The sequence below is a fragment of the Propithecus coquereli genome, unplaced genomic scaffold (genome assembly GCF_000956105.1).
Source record: "Propithecus coquereli isolate 6110/MARCELLA unplaced genomic scaffold, Pcoq_1.0 Scaffold370, whole genome shotgun sequence".
Taxonomy (NCBI): Eukaryota; Metazoa; Chordata; class Mammalia; order Primates; family Indriidae; genus Propithecus; species Propithecus coquereli.
Window position 1 is genome coordinate 1,499,598 of NW_012149397.1, and position 13,366 is coordinate 1,512,963.

Below are 13,366 nucleotides of genomic sequence, written 5' to 3' on the forward strand. Positions count from 1 at the left end.
AAAAAAAAAAAAAAAAAAAGAAACCAGATCTTTTGCACACTTCTTAGAATCGAGGTTAAAGGATAAATCCATCAAATCAACAGAAACAACTTTAAAATGGAAAGAGAAATAAATATTTCATTCACATATACACAGCTGGCACTGTGTAAAAAAGTATTATATTGAAAAAACCAGAAACTTTAAAAATTTTATGAATAGTAAAAATTATTTGGTTCTGCTTATACTCCCTTTTGTTTATCAAACTCTCCCTTTAATGGGCATTTCTAACATTGAGTGCTAATAACAACAGATGTTTTAGATTCATTATTTTCCTAGGTAAAAGACCAAGGGCAGAGGTCCTCAGGAGGTCAACTCTTATCCACCTATGGATAGGGAAGCTTTAACTATTGATGACCAAGCCAGACACTGACAGTGGAACCACATCCCTTTACTCATGGGTGAATTTCTACTAGGAATCATAAAGACTTAGGGAAATCAAAGGAAATTCTTTACTAAGAATCAAAGTTATAGACAACGATCTTGAGTTCATTACTTCAAATTTTGGGACCAAAAAATATATGTCTAATGAATGTCCAATACCATGGTCTTTATCAGATGTAGCCTAGAGCTGAAGAGAAATAGATAAAATAGCAATATCTTATCCTCTGTGAAACCCAACCAATAACCTCTTGAGTCAGTTTTAAAGATAAGAAAAAGTCATACTTTTTCATAGAAGCAATGTAAACATTTAAATTTTCTTTAAGAGATGGGGTCTCACTATATTGCCCTGGCTGGATTCAAATCCCTGGGCTCAAGTGATTCTCCTGCCTGAGCCTCTCAAATAGCTTGGACAATAGGCATGTGCCATAGCACCTGGCTCAAAATTGTTACAGGAATACTGACTTGGTAGAAACTACTGGAGGAAGCATAATACTTACCAACTCTCATGACTTTTGCCAGAAGACTGAGATGAATGATTCTGAAGTCCAGTTTCTTAAATGTCTTCATCCAGTGATAAAATTAATTATCCTATAAATCAAATAGTAATTCCCATAAAAATGTTAAAAATATGACTTATATTCTCTGACTAAAAGAAAGAAAGGTAATTTGAGCAGTTAGATATCAGTGTAATAAATTACACACAAGGATTTTACTGCAGCATTATTTATAATAATAGAACTAGAAATAATCTAATTTCTATCAAAGAAGGAACAGTTAAACAAATCATAGTATACTTATTCTTTGGAACACCTTTAGAACATTAAAAATGGTAAGCTAGAATTATGTGCACTAATTTGGAAAGAGGTCAATGATATTCAGCTTGGGAAATAGCAAATTAAAAAACAATGTACTAATTTATGTTTTAAAAAAACTTTGTGTATTTATAATAAACTCATAGAAAACGTCCAGAGGAATAAGCACCAGTCTGTCAACACTAGTTCTTTCTGAGAAGGGAGTAAGTTTGGAGGGAAAAGGACAAAGGGGGAGACTTTCACTTTTGGATGATTTTGCCTCTTTTTATGGTAGGTATTTATTTTACAATCAATGAAAGAAGAGAAAATGAGTGTTGTTACCATTTGGTAGCAGGGTAACAGTATTATCTTCATTGGTGTTTGTATTGTACATTAGTGCATAGCAAGAACCTGTAAGAGAAACCCCAGAGCAAAAATTAAGACAAAAGACTCAGACTTATAAAAAGTTAGTGGATTATTTTTATATGATAACAAATCTTCCTGGTCAGGATATACTACTGTTCCAGCTCACTCAATAAACCTAAACCTCGCCAAGGGTAAGCCAGAGGACACGGAAGGCCCAGCTCCAGCTAGTTCCCTCCCCCGCCAAGGGCCTATCTGTGCAAGCTCCCTGTCATCAAGCAGAACACGGACTTGGAATGGAATGTGTACCCTTGGGGACGCTGGCAGAGAGGCACGAAGTAGAATACTAGGTAAGCATATGCACTTTAGCAGTAGAGGTCCAAATTCAGATTCAAAGTATGCCAGGAACTTGTGTGAAGTTCAGAAAACTACTCAAACTCTCCAAGCCTCTGTTTCCTCCTCTGTAAAATGGGACTCATATGCCTACTTCATAAGGTTGTTTTGAGGGTTTAATTCACTGAGATATTTAAAAGTGCCTGCTACAGCAGGTATCCACATTATTAACAAAGTAGCATTAGACTTCAAAGTAGGTGAAAGGAATAATGTCGATGAGACCAAAGATAAGATGCTCAGCTTCGTAAGCAACCCCAGCAGGGTCAGAACAGGAGGAGCTACAAGTAACTAGAATTCTTCACAGCTCCAACAGAGAGAACACATGTGAGAGCTACAAGACAAGTACGTGAGCATTGTACAGTGATTTACACAGTGAGGGTGGGAACCCTAAAGACACTCTGAAATATGTTTTCGAACAAATGGCTCATAGAAAAAAATTGGAACAAACCAGTCAACTCAGCAGATATGACTAGGGTGAGCAGAGGAAGGTCAGGGCCACAAAATCTAAGAAGACGACATTGAACCACACTGGGCACCCAGCTCTGTGAACTGCAGCTGTGGTCACATCAGGAGACCAACCTTGTGAGACAGCTGTTGTGGGGACTGCTGAGAGCATGGGGTCTTTGCAGCCACACACCCAGCAGCAGTGCATCTGAACACAGATTGCAAGGCTGTCTTCCTCATTAATCCGAGTTTTAAGATGATGGATACCCTCATGTTACACATCCCCATCCAACACCCTGGGCAAATGTAATCAGAAACCTCTGCCGAAACGGGGTGCAGGAAAGAGTGTGATGAGAATACGGGGGGATGGGAGGAGAGATTCATGCACTTGACTACAAAGACTATAACCACATGCCCCGTTAAAAACAAGAAAAAAGCCCTAGTATGATGATGTGGTCTTCCCATAAGTCCTCATCCTGCCACAGTCATCGACACTACACAGTTTTTCTTCCTTTTGTTATGAAGGTTTTGATGAACTCTTGTGTAATTCATTCATGAAAGGGTAAATTCTTCGCAAAGTACTAAACTGTAATAGGGTCCAGTTCCCGTGACCAGGTTTTTCAATTCTTCTGATAGTATCTCACATTGAGGAATCAGAAATTAAACCCATTGGACTATGTAATATACACAACGTTTTATTTTCATGTAGATTAACATCAGGTTTTTAGGGATGATATAATACCATGAAAGCTGCTAAGTTTTCTTCTGCAGGTTTCAATAAAATCCCTAAAACTTTTAAGTTAACTTGGCAATCTCAGGAAAAGAGAAATATGACAATTCGAGTTTTTTATTTCCGCATTCAAAGACACAAGTACAGAAAGGCCTTGCTTGCATTTTATCTTTTGCAAATGAGCAATATATTTTATGTCCTGTTCCTTTCACTAATTACTTTTTCAGGAAATATAGTACAATGAAATATCCCTAAATTTGTTTATCCTGGTACCATTCTGGAATCAAAGGAACCGTCCCTGAGGGCATAAGGAATTTAGGGGCATCGATTATTAAGAGGCCACACGGAAGCAGAAGTGCTCCTGGATGTTTCCATTTCCTACACAGAGAAGTTGAACAGATCAGACCCCGGAGTTAAGATGTACATTCCTGACTGTTGTCTGTGACAAGCTTCCCACCCAAAGCACAGATATTAAAACCTGATCGGTTTCAAGTGTCACCCAAGTGCTCCACACCTGGAAAATTGTTCCCCCAAAACTCAAACACCATCTGCTCCTGAAGGACGGGTCCCTCCTGGTGTCTCTGAGACACTGTCTAGTCAGGCCTGAGTTGAGATGAGGCAGATTGATTTCAAGTGTAAAATGCTTAAACCATTTATCGTCTCAAGGTTGAGTTTTTTTGGAGGCCTCTCCACTTAAATGAGTTGGTTAAAATGGCGCAAGAGACACATGCCTGGGAATTGTGGTTGTTCTTCTCTGCTCTTGGCAGATCCTAGCTAACCCAGTAATTAACTTCCCTGATGCCTCAACTTACACATCTGCAAAAAATGTGCCCTAGGAGGACGACAACTTCCAGGAAACAACAGCCGTGTCACACCCCGGAAAGCTCCGAAGTTACGCGAAGGCAGGGCCTATGGCAGATTTCTCCCAAAAGCGGCCAAACTGGTGCACTGTGGGTGGAGAAAGCAGAGAGCAGCGGGCAAAATGGAAAGTTCCTCTGATACCAAACCAGTTCCCATAAGTGGTTCAGAAAAGCAAGTAGCTCCCTGGCCCCCGGGGACGCGTGAAGCTCTGGAAAGGTCCACAGGCTCAGGTGGGAGAGGAAACCGAGCTGCGCAGGGGCGGTGGAGGGGAGGGGTGTGGGAATCGCCGGGATTGGGGGCTAACGAGAGTCGTGCACATCCAAACTGCAGCTGCTTGTCGCAGCGCCACACCCAGCGAGCTCCTCAGTCTCGGCCCCGCCCCTCACATCCCTCCTCGGACTCACCCCACGTGGGGTGGGGACAGCAGAGATAGGACAAAGTCAGCGCCCAGTCAGTCAAGCTTTGGACCACAGCGCGGAGCACCGCGCTGCCCCTCCCCCTAGCGCCAGGTGCTGCCCCGCACATCCTGGGAGTCGTAGTCCTGCAGATCTAAGGGCAAATGACAGGGAGAGATTAGGGGACTGCAGCTCCCAGCATGCTCAAGCGGGCAGTGCCGCTGTGCTTCTCTCTCCGAGACTGGGTGCCATGCTGTGCCCGGCACATCCTAGGAATTGTAATTCCTGCAAACCTGAAAGCAACGTGCTCAGGCCTGAGAGATGTGGAGGAGAGTCTGGCGGAGGCTGACTAGAGCAATGCCACTTGCAACTGCCTCTGTGCTTCTTGATGCTGCACACAGAATTGCTGCCACTTATTAAAGGACTTTATACTGATGACTGAACTTCTCCAGCCACTTGAACCAAGGGCTTTTGCCTAGAAACCCTTACTCTAACCAATGTATTGTTATGATAACCGGTCCCATCAATCAAAATAGCAAGTTATAGATGAACTAATAAGTATTAACTTCCTCATTTTTCCTTTTAAAACCCATCCCAAAAGTAGCTAGGCAGCACATGATTTCAGATGCTTCAGGAATCTGTGCTCCTTGAATTGCAATCCTAAAACCACCAATAAACTTTTTTGCTCAGATTTTCAGCTGTTGTGACTCTTGGTTGACATTTCATGGTGTCAGAAGTGGAATCCAGAATTTCTGCCGTCTTCAGGCCCACGCAGCCGGCAGACATGAGCAATGTACCTGGTTGGGCTCTTTGTGCCCTGTCGCCTACCTGGTAGCCTCATGGTTTGTCCAATAAGAACCTTGAGTTCCAAACCTCCTGCCTCAGTTGAAGTTCTGAGCTTTGTGGTGGTCTTTCGGAAGATCTATCTTTTGCATTTTCATTTGGTCAGTGTACTGTGGAGAAGGAACAAGTTAAGCTCTCTTTGAAGAATGCTCCTCCAGCTGAATTTATGTTTAAGAAATATAGGCCTGGGCCAGGTGCGATGGCTCACGCCTGTAATCCTAGCACTCTGGGAGGCTGAGGCGGGTGGATTGTTTGAGCTCAGGAGTTCGAGACCAGCCTGAGCAAGAGCGAGACCCTGTCTCTACCAAAAATAGAAAGAAATTAATTGGACAGCTAAAACTATATATAGAAAAAAGTTAGCCGTGCATGGTGGCGCATGCCTGTAGTCCCAGCTACTCGGGAGGCTGAGGCAGGAGGATCGCTTGAGCCCAGGAGTTTGAGGTTGCTGTGAGCTAGGCTGACGCCACGGCACTCTAGCCCAGGCAAAAAGAGTCAGACTCTGTCTCAAAAAAAAAAAAAAAGAAAAGAAAAGAAATATAGGCCTGATTCTTGCAAATATTTAGGAAAAATGGCAATGTTTAACTTGAGATAATCTGAAATTACAATGGCCTCAATGGGGCTCTTTTGGAATACCAAATTTAGTTTATCTGTAAACTCAGTTAGAGAGGAAAAGGAAACCTGCTACTAAACAATTAAAATGAAGATGTTATTTTACTTGGTACACAGAGGCACCACAAAAAAATACATGGTGCACAAAATGTTTGTGAATCCAAATTGTTTCTTTACAAGACACTGTGGCCAAACCGACTCTTGCTAACAAGGAACATTCATCTTCTTCTAACCCTCCTAAAGATCTGGAGCCTCCAATACTGAGCCTATTCCTCACTAGCCTTCATTATCCGAAATGCCATTCTTTGATTTCTCTTTTCCAGTTGAGCCCTCTTCACCTTCTATGACTAAACTGGCATCACCTTTTCCAACCTCTCCTTTTGTCACATGTATAAATTCCACTAGAGAACATTAGCTAATAGATTATAAACCTTGAAGTCCTCCTGATTTGTGAACTTTACCTAATGAATCCCCAAAACCAAATGAGAACTCTGTTTAATTTGCTAAGTTTCATCTGTACTTGAAGCTTATCACCCTGGCCTTTCTGATCTATACCAGCCAACTTGCGTGTTAGTAGGAGAAAGAAGGCAGCCCACGAGGACTAGCAAGTTGGGTGGCAGAATGCCTTCTGATCCCCACTGTGCCACTTTTGAAGCTAAAGACCCAGCCTGTCATCCTGACAAAGCTTTGTGTGATGCTTTTCCAGCAGTCTTCAAAAAGCCAGTAGACTGGAGTAAGGTGAAGCAGACTACTCAAGGAGACAGTAAGTCCGTTTATGATTACCATTTTAGACTTGTTGCTGTATTCAAAGAAAACTCTGATTTAACTTTAATTAATGACACCAAGTCTTTATTTCACAATCTCTTTTTCAAAAGATTTCATGATCAATTGGGGAAGGAAAAAAGTCCTCTCCTACTGAAAGAAGCTGTCCCATTAAGGTATTTTCCTTACAGTAACTCTAAAAGGGAACAGAACTACTACTTACCTCTGTCCCTGACTCCCTTTGGTCTAACTCCACCACTGACATTGGGAGGATTCACTCGCCACCCCCCCGACTATGTCCAGGTTGACCATTCCAAGCCCCTGCCCAATATAAAACAATGCCCACTGAGAATGAAGGCATTACAGGGCATTCGCCCCATAATTCAAGCCCACTTAGAAAAAGGCCTGAATGTCCCTTGTACTAGCCCATGCAATACCCTCATTTTGACTGTTGAGAAGCCTAACTGACAAGGATGGAGATTTATTCAGGACTTAAGAGTGATTAACAACATTGTTATACTTACGCATTTTGTGGTTCCTAATAATCATCACATCCTTAATTTGATTCCACCGAAGAGTTCTCATTTTTCAACGGCAGAACTTTGCAGATTATTTTCAGTGTACCTGTAGATTCTGAAAGTCAATATTTGTTTGCATTCACTTGGGAAGGCCAACACTACACCTGGACCTTTATGCTCCAGGGATATACCAAAAGCTTGTTGAACTTCTCCTACATTCTAAAAGGTGATCTATCTGATGTCCATTTGTGTAGTTCTTTCCTACTCTAATATGTAGGTGATTTGCTCCTATGCTCCCGTTCAATTGGGGACTTTAAATAGGACAGCTTACATCTTCTCACTAAGCTAGCCCTCAAGGGAGTTATGATATCCAAAGACAAATTGCAACTAATATAAACTCAGGTTAAACATCTTGGACATCTGATTACCGCAGTGGGACTATGACTAGACCCTCACAGAGTAAAAGGGATCCTTTCTCTATCTACACCCTAACACTAAACACCAACTCCATGGTTTCCTGAGATTAGCAGGCTATTGTAAGAATTGGATATTTAATTTTTCTTTCCATGCTAAACCCTTGTATCGCATGTTAAAAGATAAGGAACCTGAACCCCTAAATTGGAACCCAGAAACTTTATCCTCTCTAGAAACCTTAATAAGCAGTCTTCACCAGGCTCCAGCCTTGGATTACCCCAACTATGATCTCCCTTTTGTCTTGTATGTCCATAAAAGGGAAGAAGGACCATGTAGCTGCCTCAAAGCTAATTGTAACATTTTATTTATTAAGCAGATGATAGGTATTATACAAGCTGTTTATTTTTCTTTATATATTTTGTATTGTATAAAGTATTGTTTTGTATGTATAAAATAGTTCATAGTTTTATGGAGGTGGATGGCATTTGTTGTCATTCCAGAATGTGACTGAATTTTTCCAAAACGAGGAATACTAAGCTGTGGGCTAAATTCGATTCCCAAGTGAAGTGAATGAGGCAGAGAGTGAAATAAGAGTCATTTTACTGAGCGAAGGGGACAAAAAGAGATGATACAGCAGGACAGGGAGAGACGGAGGGAGGGAAGGAAGCTACTTAGAGTTGAATGAACAGAGCTTGATACAGGATAAGGCAGAACAAATAGTGCAAGCACTGGGCACAGGCACTGGGGGGAAGAAAGAAGGTGATGCAGGAAGAACATCAGGTCATAAATCTCAGAATTCCAGCAGCTGAGTCATTGGCCCAGGGGGCCCTGGCTATCCCCTCATAGGCAAGGGGCTGGGGCTGGGGAGTGGGGTAAGAATATTGCTCAGGAAAGGAATGGGTGCACAGATGTATGTCACTGACATGCACATGGAAGTTCACGGAGGAAGGTGTGGAATTTAAGGAGAACCTTCCTTCATGCATGTTGGAAGCATTAATTTATTCAATCATCAACTTCTTAAGTGCCTGCTATGTGACAGACACTGTACAAAGTACTGGAGATAAAATATCACACCGTCCCTCCTTTGAGGCACTTACTATCTCAAAGGAACAATATTTATTATTTATTTTCCATCTCCCCACAGTTCCTGGAAGGGTATTCTGCATAGAATGGGCAAATGGCAATTGTTGTTGATTAATAATTGAAGAAATAAAGCTTTTCACATTGAGAGTTTTTACAAAAATGCACTATCTGAGATTCGGCATTCTATGTCTTGGCAAGGCACGTGTTGGGAAATTTGGCAGCTTCCTTCCTAAATCAGCTCAACAAGGGCCACTTCTTGGGTGGAGGAGGGGTGTGTAGCCATGTCTCCCTCCCTGGGAGTCACTGGTGGGAATGGCTGTTGGTTACCTCGGTGGCCAAAGATACCTGTGTCCTCTGTGGAGCAGGCCACTGGGGACTTTGATGGTTCATGCTGCATGGCTGATTCTGATGGCCTCCACCTCTCCTCTGTGTTCCCAGCTGGCTTCTTGCATCTCAGCTAGGTGGGACACTGCTGCTCAGGTGCCCTGAGGTTTTCAGCGAAGTCAGAGACAGTGAGTGACACTGGAGTTACCTAGGATTTTCCCTGGATTGAAGGTTCAGACTTTGTGGAATATTTACTTCAAGTTTCTCCACCTTGCCTTGCTTGTAGACTAGGGTGTTGTTGTCTTTGTCTCTGCTACATCTAAAATGTAGTGTCTGCTAAGGTCTCTGTCTCTATTTTCTTTTCTGCCTACTTTGAAACTGCAGTTGTTAAGTTACTGGTGTTGAAATAAAATATGATGTCAGTCTTCTTAAATTTGGTAAGACTTGTTTTGTGGCCTAACATATAATTTATGCTGGATAACATTTCATGGGTGCTTGAAGAGAATGTGTGCTGCTGTTGAATGGAGTGTTCTGTAGATGTTTGTTAGGTCCATTTGGTCTAAAGTGTAGTTACAGTTATTACAGTTGCAGGGGCTCAGGGATCAGGGTAGGACCTAGCTATCTGTGATGGCTGAGCTGGTGCCTGGAGCACAGGCACACAGTGACAGCTTGGCTCTGGGCCCAGAGTGTGGACTAGCTGGCTATGGCAATGGCTCTGGTGTCCGAGACACAGGCTGGCCCAGTGCAACCACAGAGCCCATGTCTGGAGAGCGGACACTTGCGAGGTGGTCTTGGCAAGGCATCTCAGGTATGCCTGCCTTCTAGTGATCCTTTCTATGTGGATATTCACTGGGGGTTTGTTGCTCCACTGTGCTGCTGCAGGTTCTTTAATTGGCCCTTAAGCCCTCTCTGAGCTATTTTGGTTAGCTTTTTGTATTTGGTTTATTGTGGGGAAGGTAAAGGTTGGTGTCTTGTACTGTGCCATCTTGGTGATGTCACCTTTCCCCTTAAGGTTTTTTTTATTTTGTGATCCCTCATTTCCTGCATTACTGTCTTTTCTGTTCAATCGATTTTTTCCTTTCATTTTAAAATTTATTTTATATTTTGCAATTTTTTCCATAATATTTAAGTTTTTTGATATTTAGATATTTGTCTTCAGTGAAGCATGAGCTTCTTTTTGTGGTTCCTGATCAGTTTTTTTTTTTTTTTGAAACAGAGTCTCACTGTGTTGCCCAGGCTAGAGTGCCATGGCATCGTCCTCGCTCACAGCAACCTCAAACTCCTGGGCTCAAGCGATCCTCCTGCCTCAGCCTCCCGAGTAGCTGGGACTACAGGCATGCACCACCATGCCCGGCCAATTTTTTCTATGTATTTTTAGTTGTCCAATTAATTTCTTTCTATTTTTAGTAGCGACGGCGTCTCGCTCTTGCTCAGGCTGGTCTCAAACTCCTGAGCTCAAACAATCCGCCCACCTCGACCTCCCAGAGAGCTAGGATTACAGGCGTGAGCCACCGCACCTGGCCTCCTGATCAGTTTTAAACAGTTGCAACACCAGTGGCACTGCTGGCTGCTTTCTGGGTGGCCTCTTCAGCTTAGTGGGCTTGAAGCACAGTGAACGCTTCATCAGCTTTAGGATGGAAAGACTCAGGAGACACAAGCCTACAGAGAAGCTCTGAATTATCAATCTCCAACAACATGCCAGGGATTTTACCAGCAAGAGTAGGGTGTGTGGCTGAGAAGAAATAGCTGTTCACTCAACATTTGCTTGTGCTCTTGAGGAAGGGCAGACGTTCCTGGCCTTGTACATGAACAGCAGGCTATTGCATGGAAACTTGTGGCTGTATGTTAAGATGTTGTTGAGGCTTGCAAACTTCAGCAGCACATTTGTACCATAGAACAGTATGGACAGCAGGAGAAGCTACAGCAACAGCAGCCATAGGACATGGACCTATTTTCCATGTGGATATGTTAGCAACACACTATGTCAACATGACTCGCGGAACCTGTGAAGGAGCTGATCTCATAGCGCTAAATGGTGGCGTAGGCGTGGCTGTGTGGATAGCACGGGACATATTTTGGAAGGGATGAGGTCTAGCACCCTGAGCAGTCCAGCACACACTTGGTCTTAGTTGAGCAATTTGGCTAGGAGGATAGTATGCAGCCCAGTTCTTAGTTTGTGGCAAAACTTCCATGAAGTAACCTGAAGGAGGTGCTGGCTGGTGGGTGTTGATTACAGGGGTGGGCATAGATCCCACCTTCACCATTCTCTGTACATACTGGCTAGTGAGGTGAGCCTGGTGCTCTTCTTTGTGCTGAGCTAAAGCTTCATACAATGGCTTGGCGGCCACAGTTCTACTGTTCATTTCAGTAACTGCATAAAAAAATCAAGACTAAAAAGAAGTTAGTGTCTGCCTGCTAGATTTGTCAACTATTAATAGAACGTTTTTGAAGTCCCCCACTGTAAGTCCCACTAGAGTGGATTGATCTATTTCTCCTTGCATTTCTGTCAGTTCTTGCCTCACATGTTCTGAAGCTTTGTTGCTGGTGCATTACACATCAAGGATTGTTCTGTCCTCTTAGACAATTGACCCCTTTATTACTGTGTGATATTGTCAGTGAGCCAGCCTGAGAAACATAGCTTCTTATGTGAACACATAACACTGAGCCAATCATGCTGCCAGTACAGAGGCAGCGTAAGATACAGCCCCTCGCCCTTGCGAGACTTAAAACCTTTTTTGGGATATTAAAGTGAAAAGAAACCAACAGGGCAAGGAGGTGCCTAAGCAAGTCGGTTACATACATGTTTAAAGAAGGGGAAATCAGAGAAAGAGGAAAGTGAGATCTTAATGGATAGATAAGATTTAGGTGAGTAGAGGACTACACCACATCTCAACCATGGCAGGGCAATGTGTATATTCAATTTGGGAACACTGTGAGTTCATTCTAGATTTCACTAGCTTTCATAATTTGAACCATTATTCTGATGGGAGAAATTGATCTAAGGTAGGGCACATGACTTATTTTTAAAAATCATTATACTACAGAAAATTTAAAACATTGTATGAAATGGTCAACCCTAAATTATAAAATAATTACTTCCTATCTTATTTATGACTTGATTAGCAGCCACACTTTTTTTTGTTACAGAAACAATGTTCTGCAGTGCTGAGAAATCCGTCTGGCCACAGTGTAACTGAAACACTGCACTCCATTACCCCCAAACTACCCGTCACATAGAATAGGATCATTTCAGACAAATGCTCTGACCTTGCAGCCCTGATACAAGGGACTTCCCCTCCCCCTTAACTTTTCAGCCAGGGCACTGCCTCTGTTCAAGGGCAAGAATGGTACATTTCACCACGGTTACTCTCCATAGTCAAAGTTGACTGGCGAAGTTTTATAAGGTCGTGTCTAGGGACCATAGTGGGGATAGAAGAGCTCTCAAGAACAGACCTGGGCTCGTTTGCAGAAGGTGAGTGTCTCCATTATTGACAGTCTGATTTACAGCAGAACTCTAGCCCCGGGGCTGCAGGGGAAAGGTGTTCACCAGGAGAATGGCTCACAGGTCCTTCTTACTATGAAAGGATTCCTAACTCAATGAGTGCCATACAGTTTTGAAAGCCAACAGGAATAAAACAGGAGGCACCAGGACACCATAAATATGCAGCCACCATTTATGCCTCAAAGTTACAAAGTGAGGCTAATGAAAAGATGTGAATTAATGTATTTCAGAGGTGTAAACTACCAGAGGGATCACCTTAGAAAGTGGAATCAGAGATTGCGCATTGTCATCTGGGAGCTCTTGGGAACAGAGCTCAGCCAGACCGTGAGTCTCCTGAATCGCAAGCTGTTAATGTTTCATTACATTATATGACATTGTCAATAGGAAGTTCGTTTAAGGACCCTAAAGTTAAAAAGAATAAAAAAGGAAAATAAAAAGAAAAGCACCTCCTTCCTCTGTATCATTTGTGCCAGCGCTCATGGGGCAGCAGGACTGACTGCTCCGCAAGCCTGCATGCACCATTATTCTCTAGACCAGCGGTCACCAACCTTTTTGGCACCAGGGGCCGGTTTCTAGGAAGACAATTTTTCCACGGAGGTGGGGGCGGAGCTCAGGTGGTGATGCAAGTGCTGGGGAGCAGCTATAGCACCTGCAAATGCAGGTGAAGTTTCGGGAGCTTGCCCGCTGCTCACCTCCTGCTCTGCGCCCGCACCCCTTCCTAGGTTCCACGGGAGACAATTTTTCCACCGATGGAGGACAGGGCGGGGAAGGTAGAGCTCAGGCGGTGATGCGCGGTCAGTTTCCAACAGGCCGCAGACCAGTCCCGGGCCATGTTCAGGGTTTGGGGACTGCACCTCTAGACCATCATTTTCAAATAACTATGCCCATTGGGGATTGCAACCTCCTACTAAAAT

The 13,366-nt window shown here is 43.2% G+C and overlaps 1 protein-coding gene and 2 pseudogenes across 1 annotated transcript in view; 1 reads left to right on the forward strand and 2 right to left on the reverse strand.

Annotated features, from left to right (window-relative positions):
* Window positions 1-4,160, forward strand: part of LOC105816398 — a 97,241-nt pseudogene extending 93,081 nt beyond the window's left edge.
* The window catches only part of LOC105816401 (zinc finger protein 658B-like), a 550,416-nt gene that overhangs the window by 408,615 nt on the left and 128,435 nt on the right, over window positions 1-13,366 (reverse strand). The gene's annotated exons all lie outside the window — the stretch shown is intronic.
* On the reverse strand, window positions 10,486-11,319 carry LOC105816417 (annotated as a pseudogene).